Here is a 20526-nt window from a genome sequence, read left to right on the forward strand (position 1 = left end):
TTAAGGGACCATAAAATACACAAAAACAAGCCCTAACTAGATCTAACATAATGAACCATCAATTTAAGAGCTTTATACCTCCAAAAGCTTTCCAAGTTGGTGATGATTATGGATCCACAAGCTTCAACCACACCAATGCAACTTCCAAGAGCTCTTCTTCCTTCAAGATCACCAAAAGCCTCTCAAAAATCACTTCCAAGCTCAAAACACTCAAAAGGTAATTAGGGTTTCGTTCTCATAGTTTGGAGAGGTGGAGGCTAGTCATAAGAAGGTCCAAGGGGCAACTTAAGGTGTTTAAATAGGGGATAAGCCCTAAAAATTAGGGTTTGTCCCAAATGGTCGTACGCCCTGCGTACTCCACGTACGCCCTGCATACGTGGGTGCCTCCGTGACCAAGTTATCGACCCAGTACTCCCAACGTACTCCTAGTGTATACCCAGCGTACAGTCCAAGGACCAAAATGCAAGAGTTTTTATGTTAAGGGCAAAAAGGGAAAATACCTGAAATGCAAATTTTACAATTCTCCCCTACTTGAATCAAACTTCGTCCTCGAAGTCTGTCACTACGAAAAACTCTGGATAATGCTCCCTCATCTAGACCTCGGGTTCCCACGTCCATTCTGAACCCTTGTGGTGCTGCCATTGCACCTTTACCAGATCCACCGACTTGTTCCGTAGAGCCTTCGTCTTCCTGTCAAGGATGGCAATCGGTCTCTCAATGTGATTCAGACGATCATCCACCTGAATATCCTCCAATGGAACCACCGCAGAATCATCAACCAAACATTTCCACAGCTGAGAGACGTGAAACGTGTTATAGATCTAATTAAGCTCCCTGGGTAGATCCAAGCGATAAGAAACCTTGTCCATCCGGGCCAAATCCCTGAAAGGACCGATATACCTGGGGCCCAACTTGCCATCTTCTTGAATCGGATGACACCCTTCCAAGGTGACACGTTCAGTAGAACCATATCCCCAACCTGGAACTCTAGATCTGATCGGCGCTTGTCGGCATAGCTCTTTTGCCGACTCTAAGTTGTCTGAAGTCTACCCCAGACCTGCTGAATCAACTAAGTAGTCTTGAGTACCACCTCAGTACTCCCCATGACTCGTTGACCGACCTCACCCAAACATATCGGGGTCCCGCACTTCCTCCCATAGAGCATCTTAAAAGGAGGTCGATGAATGTTGGCGTGATAACTGTTGTTATACGAAAACTCCGCCAAAGGGAGATACGTATCCCAACTCCCACCGAAATCTAATACACATGCCAAAAGCATATCCTCCAAGGTCTGGATAGTCCGCTCACTCTGTCCATCACTCTGTGGGTGGAAAGTCATGCTAAAATGCAGACGAGTACCTAGCTCTACGTGAAACTTCTTCAAGAACCTGGAAGTAAATCGGACATCCCTGTCTAAAACCACTGAAACCGGCACCCCATGTCATGCCACAACCTCCCTGATGTAAATGTCAACCAACTTCTCCACAGAGATACTCTCCTGAATCGGAATGAAATGCGCGCTCTTGGTCAGTCGATCCACGATGACCCATATCGAATCCAATATGCGCGCTGTCAGTGGAAACTTTGTGATGAAATCCATAGTAATATCTTCCCATTTCCAAATGGAAATTTCTAATGGATGCAACTTGTCGTGAGGTCATTGATGCTCGGCCTTGACTTTCCTGCAACTCAAACACCTCTCCACATACCAGGCCACATCTCACTTCATGCATAGCCACCAATAGTTGAGCCGGAGATCCCTATACATCTTTGTTGTTCCGGGATGAATAGAGAACCTCGACTTGTGCACCTACTCCATCAAAACCTGGCGTGCACCACCCAAATACGGAACCCACACCCTCCGATGCAGGTTCAATTACCCACGACTGTCATAATCGAAGGAACCCACCTGACCTACTATGCGCTCACTCTTCCGGTGCTCTTCCTTCATAGCCTCAACTTGAGCCTCTCAGATCTGATCTAAAAGTGGAGTTATCACCGTTATCCTCACACACATATCCCTGATCGGAGCCGCGACCGATTTGTGGATGAGAGCATCAGCCACCACGTTGGCCTTCCTTGGGTGATAAAAGATCTCACAATCATAATCCTTCACCACATCCAACCATCTAAGCTGCCTCATGTTCAGATTCGGCTGATCCAACAAATACCTCTAACTATTGTGATCCGTGTAGATAGTACAATGGACCCTATAGAGGTAATGTCGCCAAATATTAAGGGCAAACACCACAACCCCCAACTCCAAATCATGAGTAGGATAATTCGCCTCATGAGGCTTCAGCTGCCTCGAAGTGTAAGCATAACACGACCCCACGACATCAACACTGCTCCCAAACCTGTGATCGATACATCACAATATACCACAAAATCCTCAACACCCTCCGGAAGGGACAGACTCGAAGCCTCGCATAATCGCTGCCTCAGAGTCTCAAATGTTGCCTGCTGCTCAGACCCCCAAAGAAAAGTGACAGTCTTCTTCGTCAACCGGGTCAAAGGAACTACTATCTTGGAGAAATCCTGAATGAATCTCCGATAGTAACCCACCAGTCCAAGGAAACTCTGAATCACAGATGGACACCTCGGAACTTCCAATCTCATCACCACCTCGACCTTGGCCGGATCGACCAGAATATCGTTCTGCTTGACAAGGTGCCCCAGAAACTTCACCTTGCGCAACCAGAACTCACACTTGGAGAGCTTTGCAAACAATCTCTCCCTCCTTAGAGTCTCCAATACCTCCCTCAGATGCTCCTCATGTTGTTCCTGAGTCTTGGAATAGACCAAGATGTCATCTATAAACACAATCACAGACCGATCCAACATGGTTCTACATACGCGATTCATGATATCCATGAATGTAGTTGTACCATTGGTGGCCCCGAAGGGCATCACCACGAACTCGTAATGACCTTCACGAGTCTGGAAGGCCGTCTTCTGTGTATCCTCCTCTCTCACCCTCGTTTGCTGATAACCCGAACGCAGATCAATATTGGAAAACCAAGATGCACCCTAAAGCTGGTCAAATAAATCATTAATCTTTCGGATTGGGTAACGGTTCTTCATCGTTAGCTTATTCAGCTCCTGGTAGTCAATACACATCCGATACGACCCATCCTTCTTCTTCACAAACAAGATCGGCGCTCCCTATGGCGAACTACTCGGCCAAATGAATCCCTTGTCTAACAACTCTTGCAGCTGACTAGACAAATCTTGCATCTCTTGAGGTGCTAACCGATAAGCTTCCTTGGCTATCGGAGCCGCACCGGGGACCAAGTCAGTCCGAAACTCCATTTACCTCTCTGGAGGCACTCCAGGAATATCGTCTGGGAATACATCCGGATATTACCGAACAATCAGAACATCGCCCACAGTCGCCTTACCCTTCTCTCGGGTATCCATCACATATGCCATAAATCCAGAACAACCCTGCTGAAAATAATGCCTGGCCCTAGCTGCTGAACATAAAATCGGCCCGCGTTGAACACCCTCTCCCTGAATCACCAACTCTCCCCCACTTGGGGTCCGGATACGCACCAACTGCCGCTTGCAATCAATCATTACGACGTTGAGGCTCATCCAATCCATCGCTACAATAACCTTGCTCTCACGCATGGGAATAAGAACCAAATCAAACAGATACCGCTCACTGAACAACTCCAAGACACAACCCCGATGAACCCTCGATACTCGCACAGGACGATAATCAGTAATCTCAACCTCCAACGGACAATCCAGCTCCCCGGAGCATCACCAAACCTCTTGTTGAGTGCAAGAGATACAAAGGATTGGGTAGCCCCCGAATCAAACAAAACTAGAGCAGAGATACCATACACATGGAACGACCCTAAAAACGAACACAAAATATAAGAAGGAAAATTAACATAAATAAAGAGATAAGGAGAAGATACATACCCGTCACCACATCAGGTGTTGCACGAGCCTCCTTGGAAATCAGCTAAAAACCCCTGCTCCTCATAACAGGCGCATCCGCCTTGCCCTGGCGGCCATCTGTGATCCTCAAAGTCGCCGGAGCGGGAGCTGCAACTGGTCCTGCTGCTGCTAGACTCGGTGAATTAGCCTTTTATGGCCCTTCTGATTGCAATGGAAGGAAATCAGACTTGATCCCTCGGTAGTGGTTGTGCAATCCCGACTAAAGTGCCCAATATTGTCGCACTTATAACATCCTGAACCACCACCCCTGCAAGCTCCATCGTGCGTCTTACCGCACCTGCCACAGCGGCCCCGACCCTGTTGGCCTCTCGATCTCGAGTCAAAAACCTTGGTCCTCTTGCCCGAACCCTCTGAACTCTGAACTTGATCCAGCTTCCTTTTCTTCCCCATCTCCAAGTCAATCTCCCTCTCTCTTGCCCGCGCTATCATATCATCCATTGTCTTGCAACTAGATCGGCTCACAAACTACATAATATCGCTCCTCAACATCTTGTGGTATCTCGCATTCTTCATCTCCTCGTCTGCAACATATTGTGGAACCAATAACGTCATCTCATAGAACATATCAGTGATCTCCGTCACCGTCTTAGTAGTCTGGCGAAGGTCCTGAAACTCCCTCGCCAACTACTGGACCTCAATCACAGGTGCAAACTCAGCCCGAAACCTCGTCACAAAATCTTCTCAAGTCATCGACTCAACCGCCTCGCCTCCCAAGGTGTGTCCAACCTCCTCCCACCAGTCTCGAGCCCTTTCTTTCAGAAGACAGAATGCAAGTCTGACATTTGCCTCCTCAGGGCAAATGTTAGATCGAAAGGCGTTACCGATGTCTGTCAACCAACGCCTGCTCGCAATCAGGTCCTTCTTCCCGAAGAACTCTGAAGCCCCACATGCCCGGAACTCACAGAAAGTCAAAGAGCGGGCTCCCACCATCGCCTCCATCTTAGAACGAAAGCGCCCACTAGTTCATCCAGAATCTCCAGAATACCATCCTTGACCGTGCCAAAGATCACATGAGTTTGCTCAATAATAATGTGGGTAATCTCTGCTGAAATGAACTCCCACATCTGATCATCCATATGTCCGGCTCCAGAGCCCGAACCCGAACCATCACCGGCACCAGAGCCGCTACTAGAACCTCCTCGAGTGACCACCATACTGAAAATTGTTGGATTATGTGTCTAAGCCCATAACTATAACTGGTATGTACTTGACCCGAGATTAGCATGGTCCATTTTGGGTTGCATTCACCAGAGCAATTTGATAGGATGGATATTTGAGAAAGAGGTTATTTGTGATTTATTAATATATTATAAGTATAATATATTCATTGAGAAATCATATTATTTAATAAGTATTTATCAAGAATTAATTTGGAATCAGTGATATTTATAGTTTGGGCTAATGATCCATTGTCACATCCCAAAAATACAGACCAAAAATTTCTTTTTAAAATCATTTATAATAAAACCATAAGTCATCCATCATCATAAAGAAAATCATAAATCATGTATCTCAAAACATCATGTCAAATACTGTATCAATCATATGAGAAAAATATCAGAGTCTAAACAATCCCAAGCTGAAATTGTGGTGTGTGTCATGCGATCATCCCGAGCCCTTCCCCTTGCTAGTGGAAGTACCTGAAACCAAAATTGAAAACTATAAGCACGAAGCTTAGTGAGTCTACCCAACTACCACATACCATACACATATCACATAACATATCCTGGGCCCCGCCCCTGCTACATCGAGTCAAGCTCGACATCGGCTTTCCCGGCATCGCCCCCCACCCGACATCGAGCCCCACCCGACATCGAGCAGATCTCGGCATACATATACATAACAACAAACATAATACATAAGCACATAACCCTAGCATATAAACGTTCCTCGGGCCCCGCCCGACATCGGACCTAGATCCGGAAACATACTAACATTCCTCGGGAACCGCCTCGGCATCGGACCGGGGTCTGGAACATACTATCATAACATATTAACTAGACATTTCGGCATCGGTCGTAATCCCGGAACACGTAACACATAACAAACACATGCAAGAATCATAAAGACATCAAGCATACAAGCATACAAACATTCATCGGGACCGCCCCGGCATCGGATCAGAATCCGGAAAGCATATAAACCTACTTCGGCCCCCGCCCGGCATCGGACCGTGGTCCGGAACTACTACTATCTAAACGGGCCGGCCTTGGTTCCTTAGACCCGTTCCTACAGGAGAAAACTCACCTCACAAAGTTGTATGCAAAATCTCGTGGTGACGAATATCTGATAGTTGCTCCAACGACTCCCCTACTATCAATATCACCATAATACTTAGTCAGAATCTGATAATCCTTCTCAGGGTAAAATGACCATTTTACCCTTGGTCAAAGTCAACTTCCTGGTCAAAGTCAAAGTCAAGGTCAACTCCCAGTCAACCCCAACTCATCGAGTCATCTCCCAACTCGGTGAGTTAATGGACAACTCAGACCCGTGGTCAACTAAGTGAACTCGTCGAGTCCCTTCCCAGACTCGTCGAGTTCTTCTTGTCATAACATCGGGACATATTGACTCTAACTCGTCGAGTCCCTGCTTGGACTCATTGAGTTCTTCACCTTCCGAGTCCTAATCTTGTCCAACTCACTGAGTCATCTCCTAAACTCAATGGTTCCACTCATAACCAGAAAAGGGGTTAGGGTTCACGACTCGACTCGCCGAGTCCAAGAACAACTCGTCGAGTCCACCATGTGACATACCCATTCAGTCGATTCTAATCCATTCCAATGCTTCTAACTCATAGATTTGGACTCCTTAGACTAGCATTACACGTAAAGTTGCTAACTTTACGTGCATGCATGGTGTTATGAAGCTAAAACACCAAATACAAGCCAAAATGAAGGTTTAAGTCATATAATAGAGTCATGGTTGAATAAAGGTGGCAACTTCGAGCTTCTAAAGCTCAAGAGTGCCCAGATCTGAAGTCCTTTCATCCCCAAGAGTTCAAATATCGGAATGACCTTGGAAATGGCCCAAAAATGACAATATACAAGCTAAGGAGGAGATCTAAGTGAATAACAGCCAAGGTATAAGTTTTATACCTCTATGAAGACAGAACTGACTCCTTAGCTCTGGATCTTCAACCTTCCTTCTGCAACTCCAAGCCTTTGCTTCCTTCTTCTATCTTTAAATCACAACAATGGCAAAGAAAAGCTCAAGATCACTCAAGGTTGATTAGGGTTTCGACATTAGGGTTTGTAGGTGATGGAGACTAGGATGGAGGCCAAATATGATGCTTAAATAGGGTGCAAGCCCTAAAGATTAGGGTTTCATCCAGCCTGACCTACTCGTCGAGTCAGGTCTTCGACTCGTTGAGTAGCTCACTTAAAATCCGCGCATATACTGCCTTCTACTCGACGAGTTAAGGCCACCAACTCATCGAGTAACCCTTCTAAAATGAATAAATAAATAAATTAAGTGCATACCAGGAACCAGGCGTTACATCCATATTGATTAGGATGGACTAATTCAATGTGGGAGTCCATGAAGAGTTAGTCCAAAGGGCTTATCATATGGATTATTGGATTAAAGGCCCAAGGAAGTGAATTAGGGTTTACAAGTTAGACCCTAGGAATTCCAAACTATAAAAGTAACCCCTAGACTCCAAAAAAGTGGGCACTTGTGATCATAGATGAAACCCTAGCCGAATTTGGAGCTTCATAACCTCTCTCATTATCCTGCATTTATTCATGATGTTTTGTAAACCATTTGAGGCATCACACTTGGGGTGCTAAGCTCTTGAAAGGCCAAAACCCTACAAGCTACAACAAAGAGGTAATAACTTAATTTGTTTTTATGTTGCAATATTAAATTTGTTTGCTAGTTATAAGTTTCATGCTTTGGATGATTTTGTTGCATGTATAAATAGAGAAAACTTATATCCAAAGCATTAGGGTTGTATGTGCACCATAAAAGTGTTGTAGTACATAAAACTCAACCGTGGTATCAGAGCCATGAGTGTTTTCTGTTATATAGATGCATTGGTTAAATTGTTCAAAGTTGAAAAAAATGGAAATCTGCCTTCTACCAGGGTGAACTGGACGAGTCCACTATGGAACCCGACGAGTTCATGATGAACTCGACGAGTTCATTGTTTGAACTCGACGAGTTGGACAGTCTGTTGGCAGATTTTTGGGTTTTTTGGCCAGAATTGGATTACGATCATTACCATGAACTGTTTTATATCATAAAATCTTTTTTTTCTGATATGGTAGTGATCAACCTCATCCAATTAAAAGATAAATGTCAAATATTAAGATAATTACAAGTTATGTGATAAGCTAGTTATTTGTATTATTTGATTTATCTTGCTACATGAATTGTAATTAGGTCAAATTGGAAAAAGATAATATGATTATTTTATTGGTTACAATTTGATCTAAATGTTTTTGAAGAGTTACAAAACTTGCCATCAAGCTTTGGAACTCAAAAAGTTTTTTTAAGGAGTTACAAAACTTTCCATCAAGTTTGGAATTCAAAAGGTTTTCAAGAGTTACAAAACTTGCCCTCATGTTTTGGAAATTAAAAAGTCTCATTTATGAAACATTGAATTCTAAAAAACCTAGTAATTTGAAAAGGTGCAACTCTTGGGTTCATAACTTAAAAATTAATTAAATAGTTTTAATTTTGAATTTTGTATTTAGAACCTTGATGTTTCCTTTAAATAGTTCAAATTACACTCTTATGGACTTTATTAAATTGATTAAATGTTTAATTAAAAGAGAAAGTTAATAAATCCATAATCATATGGTTTAAAGTTAATTAAATTAAAAGTTTAATTTAGTAATAGATTAAACCACCTGGTATTTTAAAAGTGTAAAATACACCCTTATACTATATAAAATTAAAAGTTTAATATATTATATATGTATAAGTTAAAAGTCAGTCTTACCGTTAGTAGGCCTCATTCACGAAACTGGTCTATAAGAGGTGTTTAAGGAAGCGACCTGTAAAATGACCGCCATTGGGTATCCACTCTTACCCACCACACCCTTGATCAGTGGAGGGTCGTTAGTCGAACGGGTTTGATAGGACACTTAAATCCTCATTAAAAGTATAATGAAATACAAACTAACTAAACACTTTATAAATCCCCAATCTTAGTTACTTTAGGAAAAATGTGAATTTGATGCTAACCCATGAAATTGCACATTGCACCTTATTAGTCAGTTAGTGGAGCTTGTGTGGTTAACCGACACACTAATATGGACTAATGAAGGATGGCAATGGGTTTCTCGTAAATTATCATTGATCAATGGAGCGTGTGTGGTTAACCGGCACATTGATTAGGTGATTAGTGACATTAAGAGTACCAAGCTAATTTGCATCGTTATTCACACCTTGTTTGTGATCCTCGGTATCCCAGTCACAAACTTGAAGGGCATAATCGAGATTAAACATGCCATTTAAAAGTTCAATGAATCTCAAACGAATCTAGGAATTTCAATTCATTTAAAACCTAATATTCATTTTCGTTTTTCATGGTGGAAATTGGTAAATCGTCATTTACCTACCTTCAAATATTTTGCAATTGGATTACGGCATCGCTCTTCATAATTGCAGAATATTGTGTTGGGTCCAAGCCTTAATATTTCATTTGGGTGTTATATTAAGGACTTAAATCAATTAAATTGAATTTCTCCCTTGTAGATGTCTAATTCTGACAACTATGGTCTTTCCGAATCTTTTGAAAATAGCTTCCCTCACGAAGATGATGTTCCACGCTTCGATCATGAAAATGGAAATCATTCTTCACTTCCTCCACCTCCTCCAATTATTCTCCCTGACCCACATGTTCGTGGACTTGGAAAGTTCAAGATCACTTAAGCCCTATTGGTAAACAAACATGAAGATGGAAAGTCTATATGTGCTTACGTCTTGGACATAAACCTGCATATTGACAGGATGGGAATGTTGGGTGTCGTGTTCCCAAGGAAGCTGGTTGTTGACTTGGTTCTTCATTCGCTTCCTAAGTCATATAGCAGGTTCATTAAGAACTACTATATGGGGGACCACGACATGACCCTCATTGATCCAACCTATTTGCTTATTGCTGCTGAATCAGCAATGATTTGGCGCACTGGTCAAGCAAATTTGATAGGAAGATCTACTTCCCAATCTTCCATGGACATTGACAATGGCAACATTGGAAGTCCAGAAAAGTTTTCTTATCCCAATGGAAATGAATTGGCCAAGGTCAAACCGTTTGACCAAATGGTAAAGAGAAAGGCTAAGTCTGAGATTGTCCCGTGTACCATTCCAAGAGAGTCTATTTGTTTCTATTGCCAAGAGAAGGGGCATTGGTTGCGAAGCTGCCATATCTACCGTAAGGATCGCAAGGACGGTAAACTCAAAATGTATGACTCTACTTCAGGTAAATCCACTATCTAACTCTATTAAGTTCCTACTTATAGATTATTAATACATGATGTGATAAGATTGCATTTTGATGTTTTGTAGGTGATATGTGCATATTTAGCTATATATTTAGTATAGATTTTCATTATTTATTAGCTAATTATTTACATATTATGGACAAAAGGTACTTAATAGTGTTCAAATTGTATTTTCAGTCCAAAAGATATGCTCGGAAGTAAAACGAAGCACGAGAAGCAGTTGGAAGTTCAGGAGTTGAAACAAAGAAGAAAAATGCCAAACACAAGAAGGACTCGGCGAGTCAAAGCCTGCCTCGACGAGTTGGATCGAAGATTCGAGAAGCTCTATAATTCCTTGTCGTACACGGATTTTTAATGAGGGACTCGACGAGTTGGGACCTTGACTCGACGAGTCACCTCTGTTTCCAGAATAATGAAAATAGGGACTTTGAGATCGAGATGGGGACTTCTCTGGAACCCTAGGAGGCTCAGATTGCGATTGAACATACTGCTAGACCGAGAGAAGCTGAGGAATCAACCCTAAGTTCGTTTTTCAAGAGGATTAAGGCAAATTCTAATTCATTCTTAGTTAAGCTTTTGATTGAATCATGTTTGAACTAATTGAATTCGTTTTTGAGTTTGTTTTTACTGCAATTATGAACTAAAAACCTTTGTCTTCTGTTTAGGGTAGATTATTTTGTGAATATGGATTGATTTTATGGTTAGAATTAATTTTAATTGGTGATATTGTTTTGATAAGCTTGTTAAAGAACCTCATAGATTAATAACAACTATTTTCTGTTAATAAATCAATAATTAAGTTGTATGAACATCTCTTAGTTATTAATTTCATATAATTTATGTGGCCACATAGTTATATGTCTAGGAATAACGAATGTGAAACTAGAATTAACTAGAAGATAGGTAAATTAATACGTGAGCTTGTGTGATACACCATCAACAAAAGGTTAATTGAATCACCAATTCAATTAACCATTACAAGTCTTACTTAACCCGAATTAATTAACTAGGGAACTTATTAATTTAGACAACTGGGCACTGCTTGAATTAATCTGTTTTCTAAGGATTAGCAATAACGAACGTGAACCTAATCATCTCAAGCGGTAGCCAATGAAAAATTAATCCGATATATTTACCATAAAATCAACCATAGGATCAAATGACTCGAACCTAGACAGAAGTCGTTTTTATCATTGAATTTAGTTGCAATTTAATTGTTTAGCTGCTTAATTAAGTGCTAGGTAAGTTTTAGTTAAGTTTCTAGTCTTGTAAAACTAGAGAAACCCCTCCTATTTTATTATTTGTTTTAGATAATATTAGTAATTAGTTTAATTTCCGTTCCCTGAGTTCGATACCCTACTTATTTACTATACCACATTTGATAGGTCCAATGCCTTTGTGTGTCTAATTCGTAAGTGAATAGTAGGATAAAACTTAGTTCGTTTCACACACATCAGTAGGATCAAAGAAGAGAAAGGAAGCTTGAAAGAAGAGTAAGCTGATTCTGATCGCGAAGAGATGGATTTCGATCGCATGGTTTGATGATCATATTTTTTTGATCTGTTGCTTAGGAGTTATGATAGATTGCTTAGGAATAGATAGCAACATAGTTTTCATTTGTATTTGCATTGTAAGGACAAGTTTTTCCACACATTTTATAAATAAAGAAAAAAATTTGATTTTTTTTGTTTTATATTTCCTTGCAATGGCATTTGTGAAAATTGTTGTTTATATGTTTCTATTAATAGCAATATTGAAAAGGGTTTGATTCTTAGTTATATCAATTGTGGTAATTTTCTAAATAAGAGAAGATTCTCATTGCCCAAGTTTCAATTGGATAAAAACCTGGAATCATATGATGTATGAAAATCTTGGTACTTGGGAAATTAAAACTAATTCCTTGTTTACATATGTATGTAAGTCAAGTGGAAGATGAAAGGATCTAGTACACATTGATGTGTACTGGTCAGGTCCACCACAAAGGATGATAAAGGCTATTCGTCATGATTTACTAATGGTTCAGTAAATATGGTTATGCTTACAAGTTTAAGTGTAATTCTAATACCTTGAAAAGTTTCAATGTATAGCAGAACGAATAAGAAGAATCAATTAGGCAGAAAGATAAAAGTTTCTCCAATCTGAAAGGAAAGGAGAGTACTTTAGTATCATGTTTTATGATCATCCTTATGATTATGGAACCATGTCTCAATTGATCCTCTAAGGATACCTTAGTGCATTTATATGACTAAGCAGAGGTATCGGGAACTGTTAAAATGGTTAAAATCAAAAGGATGAGTCATACTTTGTTCCAGTATCAAGTCTTAGAGTCATACTCCAAGATTATGCCTTGAGTGACATATCTTAAGTAGGTTTATAGAACATTTGTAATTGGTGGTTGTGATAAAACAAAGACCAACTAAGACCAAATGTGTGAAGTGTTTGTCTTGATAGGAATCCACACTAACTCTTGGATATTAGTTAGTCAATGAATGTTTCTTGACAAGAGAAACTTATATGTCAAGTAGTCAGTGGGAGTCTTAAAGATCTTGAAAAGTTTCAGGAACTAATCAAGAATAAACCTATTGTTCATCGCTATCACACGACTTAAGGTTTGTAACCTATCGTGTTGACATATTCTTTTTTCTGTGCCCATTCCAGTTAAAGTTGACTATGCATGTGAGTTCTATGAGTTCTCATCTGTTTGCATAAGGCGAAAGCATCTTGATCAGTGAAAGTTCATTGATCAGTAAGGGTGAGTTGCTAAACAACCTGAAAGCAATGGTAGGCTCTTGGGCTACTAAATGGCAAGAAATTAAGATTGAACAAGTTCAGTCCATATGATTTTGAATTTGTCATAGACCTTGTCTTATGATAATGGTTGGCAATGACAGATTCACATGGATAGGAACACATACGCCATAAAATCTAAGTGACATAAGGTTTCTCTCCAATTCATGAAAATGATTGTGAGGAAACACTTTCACTAAGTAGATTTTGAGAAGATAGTAGTTGTGTTAATTGCGTTCTCAAATTCGATTATGATTACGACATCCCTCTTCATAGTTCAAATTATGAGAAATGGAAAATAGTTTGGACATTTGGAACTTATTGTTCTAAGTTCTGAAATAGTTTAAACACAGATATGAGCTTTCTAATAAAGAGTGTATGAGCTTAGGTAAAGACTTATCGAAGCATCTCGTATCAGAAATCAGACCTTTGGTAAGAAAGTCAATAAGTATTGATTTCTAGAAGTCCAGCTGATTTCTGGATATATGTCAAAGCTAGTGGGAGCATAAGTGCTATACTAGTAAGAATGTAATTATTATGCTAGTGGGAGCACAATTATTATGATAAGTGTTGCGAGTTAGCAAATTTTAGAAAACAAAGTTTAAATTCGCAAAGTTGCAGAGTTTGAAAAGTTGTTTTGCTATAATTAAGGGAGAGGAACTCATACTTCATTTCAAATCTAAAAGCTTAGATTGAGATTTTAATAGAATTTAGTCATGAACATATATGAATGTTATGATGAAATGATTCAACATAAGGAAATTCTATATATGGAAATATTATAGCAAGAGACTGGTAAAATATCATGTCTTTATGTAAGACATTATGAATCGTATCCCATATGCTTTGGGTATCAGATCGATTACATATGCTGTAATATTCACGTGTTCTGTTTTTCCAAATGCCTAGGGCATTAAAAGGGAAAAGAGGACCGTAATCGAATATGACTAAAGTAGTTAAACAACTGTCAATGACGATCTAAGGTTCGCTGAAGATTGGTCGGTTGTGGGCAGTTGGAGGTATAGTAATGTATGAACCATATTGACATTAATATGAATAATGAGTTGTCACATGGAAAATATGGAAAATGTTTCCATAATGGGAGTTGGATATTAAGAATCTATGTGTAAGTTAGAAACATTCATGCAATAAGGATGTTCAAAGGAATGTACTTTGAATGTGAGACTTCGTATCTGTGGAATTGTCTTGTAACAATCTCCAGTAGAGTACTTTGTAATATCATTGTCTAAGTCTATGTGACTTTGGTGCATTGACATTACAAAAGGATCATTACATGATAGTTTAGAATCTAACACATTCTAATAGTGGCAAGAATTGGTATTCTTACACTTGTGATAAGGATTTGGAATTGTGAAATGAGAGTCATTGGAAATGTTTACAATTGATCTATTTCACAAAGTAAGGACCATAGGTAAACATAGTGTGTATGCTTGGAGCATGGGATAACTATCGTTTTAATTCAAGTATTAAGTTGATTAGTCGAAACATTATACAATGAATAATGTGTAATCAATATGGTGATTAAATAATAAGTGTGTTTTATTTATATTCAAAAGTTTTGAAACCATATTGGATTCGATTATTCTTGTGTTCCACTTTTCATGTTTTACTTCCCGAATAACTAGGTTATTCAAACATCCACAGTCGTTCATACTTTGGAAGTAAGTAATGAAGTAAGACTGTCATGAATCCGTCTGTAGATTGTCTAAGTATTTAGACATGGCAAAAGTTTGTTGCAGTGTTCATGAGTACTCATGTAATAAGATTTTAGTATTGGATTAAACCCACGCTCACATGAATCACTTCATGGATTTTATCACGAGTGATTAGTGAGACGATAATATCTTATATTCTTCAAACGGAGACATATAGTTGCAGTTTACAAGTCAGTTGCACATTGATGATATGGAAACGCACCAGTAACTTGGTGTTATAAAACGTATCATTGTGTGTGATTTGATGAGTAAATAGAGCAAGCATATGAGTCAAAGTTTATCCGTTTCTTTTACCCTAAGAGGGATAAAAGCGATATCTGTGGGCCCCTCAATGATTTAATGATGAAACCCTAAGCGCTTGGCCAAGCCTGGACTGATTTGATTTGTTCAATTAGTCTTTCATCATAAATCGGAAACCGGGAAACAACACATGAATAGAGAGAATGATTATAATCCATGTCTCAGTTGAGCGCCCCTACTTAAGCATGTAGGTATTGAGTGAAAAAAAAAGTGAGTTACATGTGAAAAAAAAAAGAGAGAGAGAATTACAAGAAAAGTTTGAAGAATTTTGGAGCAATTAAAGTGAAGATCAAAAGATCAAAATTCTGAAGAAATCCAAAAAGTTGAAGATACCAAAAATCAAACAAAAAGGTGGTGAATTCAAAGAAATCAAAGCAAATATCAAAGAAGAGATGAATTCAAAGAGCACCATTGTGGTATCAAAATTCGTAATTTTCTAGTTATGTATGCTTGGGTTGTCAACCAAAATACCTTGAGGCTAGGAGGTTTTCTGTGGATGGATTCGGAGGGATGCATAAAATGAGCATTGTTCAAAAGAAGTCGGCGAGTGTTTATGAGGATTGTGAGTATTTAGAAGTGAGGGGGTCCTTAGGAAAAACTTTAGACACAAATGCATGCGTTGCGGTCTTGACATAATGGCTGGGTTTGATTGGGATTGTCTTATGTAATATTAGTGTGCTAAAATTCAGTTTTGCTTGGGGGCAAGCAAAAGTCAAGTGTGGGATATTTTGATATGTGCATATTTAGCTATATATTTAGTATAGATTTTCATTATTCATTAGCTAGTTATTTACATATTATGGACAAAAGGTACTTAATAGTGTTCAAATTGTATTTTCAGTCCAAAAGATATGCTCGGAAGTAAAACGAAGCACGAGAAGCAGTTGGAAGTTCAGGAGTTGAAACAAAGAAGAAAAATGCCAAAAACAAGAAGGACTCGGCGAGTCAAAGCCTGACTCGACGAGTTGGATCGAAGATTCGAGAAGGTCTATAAGTCCTTGCCGTACACGGATTTTTAATGAGGGACTCGACGAGTTGGGACCTTGACTCGACGAGTCACCTCTGTTTCCAGAATAATGAAAATAGGGACTTTGAGATCGAGATGGGGACTTCTCTGGAACCCTAGGAGGCTCAGATTGCGATTGAACATACTGCTAGACCGAGAGAAGCTGAGGAATCAACCCTAAGTTCGTTTTTCAAGAGGATTAAGGCAAATTCTAATTCATTCTTAGTTAAGCTTTTGATTGAATCATGTTTGAACTAATTGAATTCGTTTTTGAGTTTGTTTTTACTGCAATTATGAACTAAAAACCTTTGTCTTCTGTTTAGGGTAGATTATTTTGTGAATATGGATTGATTTTATGGTTAGAATTAATTTTAATTGGTGATATTGTTTTGATAAGCTTGTTAAAGAACCTCATAGATTAATAACAACTATTTTCTGTTAATAAATCAATAATTAAGTTGTATGAACATCTCTTAGTTATTAATTTCATATAATTTATGTGGCCACATAGTTATATGTCTAGGAATAACGAATGTGAAACTAGAATTAACTAGAAGATAGGTAAATTAATACGTGAGCTTGTGTGATACACCATCAACAAAAGGTTAATTGAATCACCAATTCAATTAACCATTACAAGTCTTACTTAACCCGAATTAATTAACTAGGGAACTTATTAATTTAGACAACTGGGCACTGCTTGAATTAATCTGTTTTCTAAGGATTAGCAATAACGAACGTGAACCTAATCATCTCAAGCGGTAGCCAATGAAAAATTAATCCGATATATTTACCATAAAATCAACCATAGGATCAAATGACTCGAACCTAGACAGAAGTCGTTTTTATCATTGAATTTAGTTGCAATTTAATTGTTTAGCTGCTTAATTAAGTGCTAGGTAAGTTTTAGTTAAGTTTCTAGTCTTGTAAAACTAGAGAAACCCCTCCTATTTTATTATTTGTTTTAGATAATATTAGTAATTAGTTTAATTTCCGTTCCCTGAGTTCGATACCCTACTTATTTACTATACCACATTTGATAGGTCCAATGCCTTTGTGTGTCTAATTCGTAAGTGAATAGTAGGATAAAACTTAGTTCGTTTCACACACATCAGTAGGATCAAAGAAGAGAAAGGAAGCTTGAAAGAAGAGTAAGCTGATTCTGATCGCGAAGAGATGGATTTCGATCGCATGGTTTGATGATCATATTTTTTTGATCTGTTGCTTAGGAGTTATGATAGATTGCTTAGGAATAGATAGCAACATAGTTTTCATTTGTATTTGCATTGTAAGGACAAGTTTTTCCACACATTTTATAAATAAAGAAAAAAATTTGATTTTTTTTGTTTTATATTTCCTTGCAATGGCATTTGTGAAAATTGTTGTTTATATGTTTCTATTAATAGCAATATTGAAAAGGGTTTGATTCTTAGTTATATCAATTGTGGTAATTTTCTAAATAAGAGAAGATTCTCATTGCCCAAGTTTCAATTGGATAAAAACCTGGAATCATATGATGTATGAAAATCTTGGTACTTGGGAAATTAAGACTAATTCCTTGTTTACATATGTATGTAAGTCAAGTGGAAGATGAAAGGATCTAGTACACATTGATGTGTACTGGTCAGGTCCACCACAAAGGATGATAAAGGCTATTCGTCATGATTTACTAATGGTTCAGTAAATATGGTTATGCTTACAAGTTTAAGTGTAATTCTAATACCTTGAAAAGTTTCAATGTATAGCAGAACGAATAAGAAGAATCAATTAGGCAGAAAGATAAAAGTTTCTCCAATCTGAAAGGAAAGGAGAGTACTTTAGTATCATGTTTTATGATCATCCTTATGATTATGGAACCATGTCTCAATTGATCCTCTAAGGATACCTTAGTGCATATATATGACTAAGCAGAGGTATCGGGAACTGTTAAAATGGTTAAAATCAAAAGGATGAGTCATACTTTGTTCCAGTATCAAGTCTTAGAGTCATACTCCAAGATTATGCCTTGAGTGACATATCTTAAGTAGGTTTATAGAACATTTGTAATTGGTGGTTGTGATAAAACAAAGACCAACTAAGACCAAATGTGTGAAGTGTTTGTCTTGATAGGAATCCACACTAACTCTTGGATATTAGTTAGTCAATGAATGTTTCTTGACAAGAGAAACTTATATGTCAAGTAGTCAGTGGGAGTCTTAAAGATCTTGAAAAGTTTCAGGAACTAATCAAGAATAAACCTATTGTTCATCGCTATCACACGACTTAAGGTTTGTAACCTATCGTGTTGACATATTCTTTTTTCTGTGCCCATTCCAGTTAAAGTTGACTATGCATGTGAGTTCTATGAGTTCTCATCTGTTTGCATAAGGCGAAAGCATCTTGATCAGTAAGGGTGAGTTGCTAAACAACCTGAAAGCAATGGTAGGCTCTTGGGCTACTAAATGGCAAGAAATTAAGATTGAACAAGTTCAGTCCATATGATTTTGAATTTGTCATAGACCTTGTCTTATGATAATGGTTGGTAATGACAGATTCACATGGATAGGAACACATACGCCATAAAATCTAAGTGACATAAGGTTTCTCTCCAATTCATGAAAATGATTGTGAGGAAACACTTTCACTAAGTAGATTTTGAGAAGATAGTAGTTGTGTTAATTGCGTTCTCAAATTCGATTGTGATTACGACATCCCTCTTCATAGTTCAAATTGTGAGAAATGGAAAATAGTTTGGACATTTGGAACTTATTGTTCTAAGTTCTGAAATAGTTTAAACACATATATGAGCTTTCTAATAAAAAGTGTATGAGCTTAGGTAAAGGCTTATCGAAGCATCTCGTATCAGAAATCAGACCTTTGGTAAGAAAGTCAATAAGTATTGATTTCTAGAAGTCCAGCTGATTTCTGGATATATGTCAAAGCTAGTGGGAGCATAAGTGCATACTAGTAAGAATGTAATTATTATGCTAGTGGGAGCACAATTATTATGATAAGTGTTGCGAGTTAGCAAATTTTAGAAAACAAAGTTTAAATTCGCAAAGTTGCAGAGTTTGAAAAGTTGTTTTGCTATAATTAAGGGAGAGGAACTCATACTTCATTTCAAATCTAAAAGCTTAGATTGAGATTTTAATAGAATTTAGTCATGAACATATATGAATGTTATGATGAAATGATTCAACATAAGGAAATTCTATATATGGAAATATTATAGCAAGAGACTGGTAAAATATCATGTCTTTATGTAAGACATTATGAATCGTATCCCATATGCTTTGGGTATCAGATCGATTACATATGCTGTAATATTCACGTGTTCTGTTTTTCCAAATGCCTAGGGCATTAAAAGGGAAAAGAGGACCGGAATCGAATATGACTAAAGTAGTTAAACAACTGTCAAGGACGATCTAAGGTTCGCTAAAGATTGGTCGGTTGTTGGCAGTTGGAGGTATAGTAATGTATGGACCATATTGACATTAATATGAATAATGAGTTGTCACATGGAAAATATGGAAAATGTTTCCATAATGGGAGTTGGATATTAAGAATCTATGTGTAAGTTAGAAACATTCATGCAATAAGGATGTTCAAAGGAATGTACTTTGAATGTGAGACTTCGTATCTGTGGAATTGTCTTGTAACAATCTCCAGTAGAGTACTTTGTAATATCATTGTCTAAGTCTATGTGACTTTGGTGCATTGACATTACAAAAGGATCATTACATGATAGTTTAGAATCTAACACATTCTAATAGTGGCAAGAATTGGTATTCTTACACTTGTGATAAGGATTTGGAATTGTGAAATGAGAGTCATTGGAAATGTTTACAATTGATCTATTTCACAAAGTAAGGACCATAGGTAAACATAGTGTGTATGCTTGGAGCATGGGATAACTATCGTTTTAATTCAAGTATTAAGTTGATTAGTCGAAACATTATACAATGAATAATGTGTAATCAATATGGTGATTAAATAATAAGTGTGTTTTATTTATATTCAAAAGTTTTGAAACCATATTGGATTCGATTATTCTTGTGTTCCACTTTTCATGTTTTACTTCCCGAATAACTAGGTTATTCAAACATCCACAGTCGTTCATACTTTGGAAGTAAGTAATGAAGTAAGACTGTCATGAATCCGTCTGTAGATTGTCTAAGTATTTAGACATGGCAAAAGTTTGTTGCAGTGTTCATGAGTACTCATGTAATAAGATTTTAGTATTGGATTAAACCCACGCTCACATGAATCACTTCATGGATTTTATCACGAGTGA

Source organism: Lactuca virosa, chromosome 1, assembly GCF_052849685.1.
Source record: "Lactuca virosa cultivar CGN04683 chromosome 1, Lactuca_virosa_CGN04683_v6, whole genome shotgun sequence".
NCBI classification, from domain to species: Eukaryota; Viridiplantae; Streptophyta; class Magnoliopsida; order Asterales; family Asteraceae; genus Lactuca; species Lactuca virosa.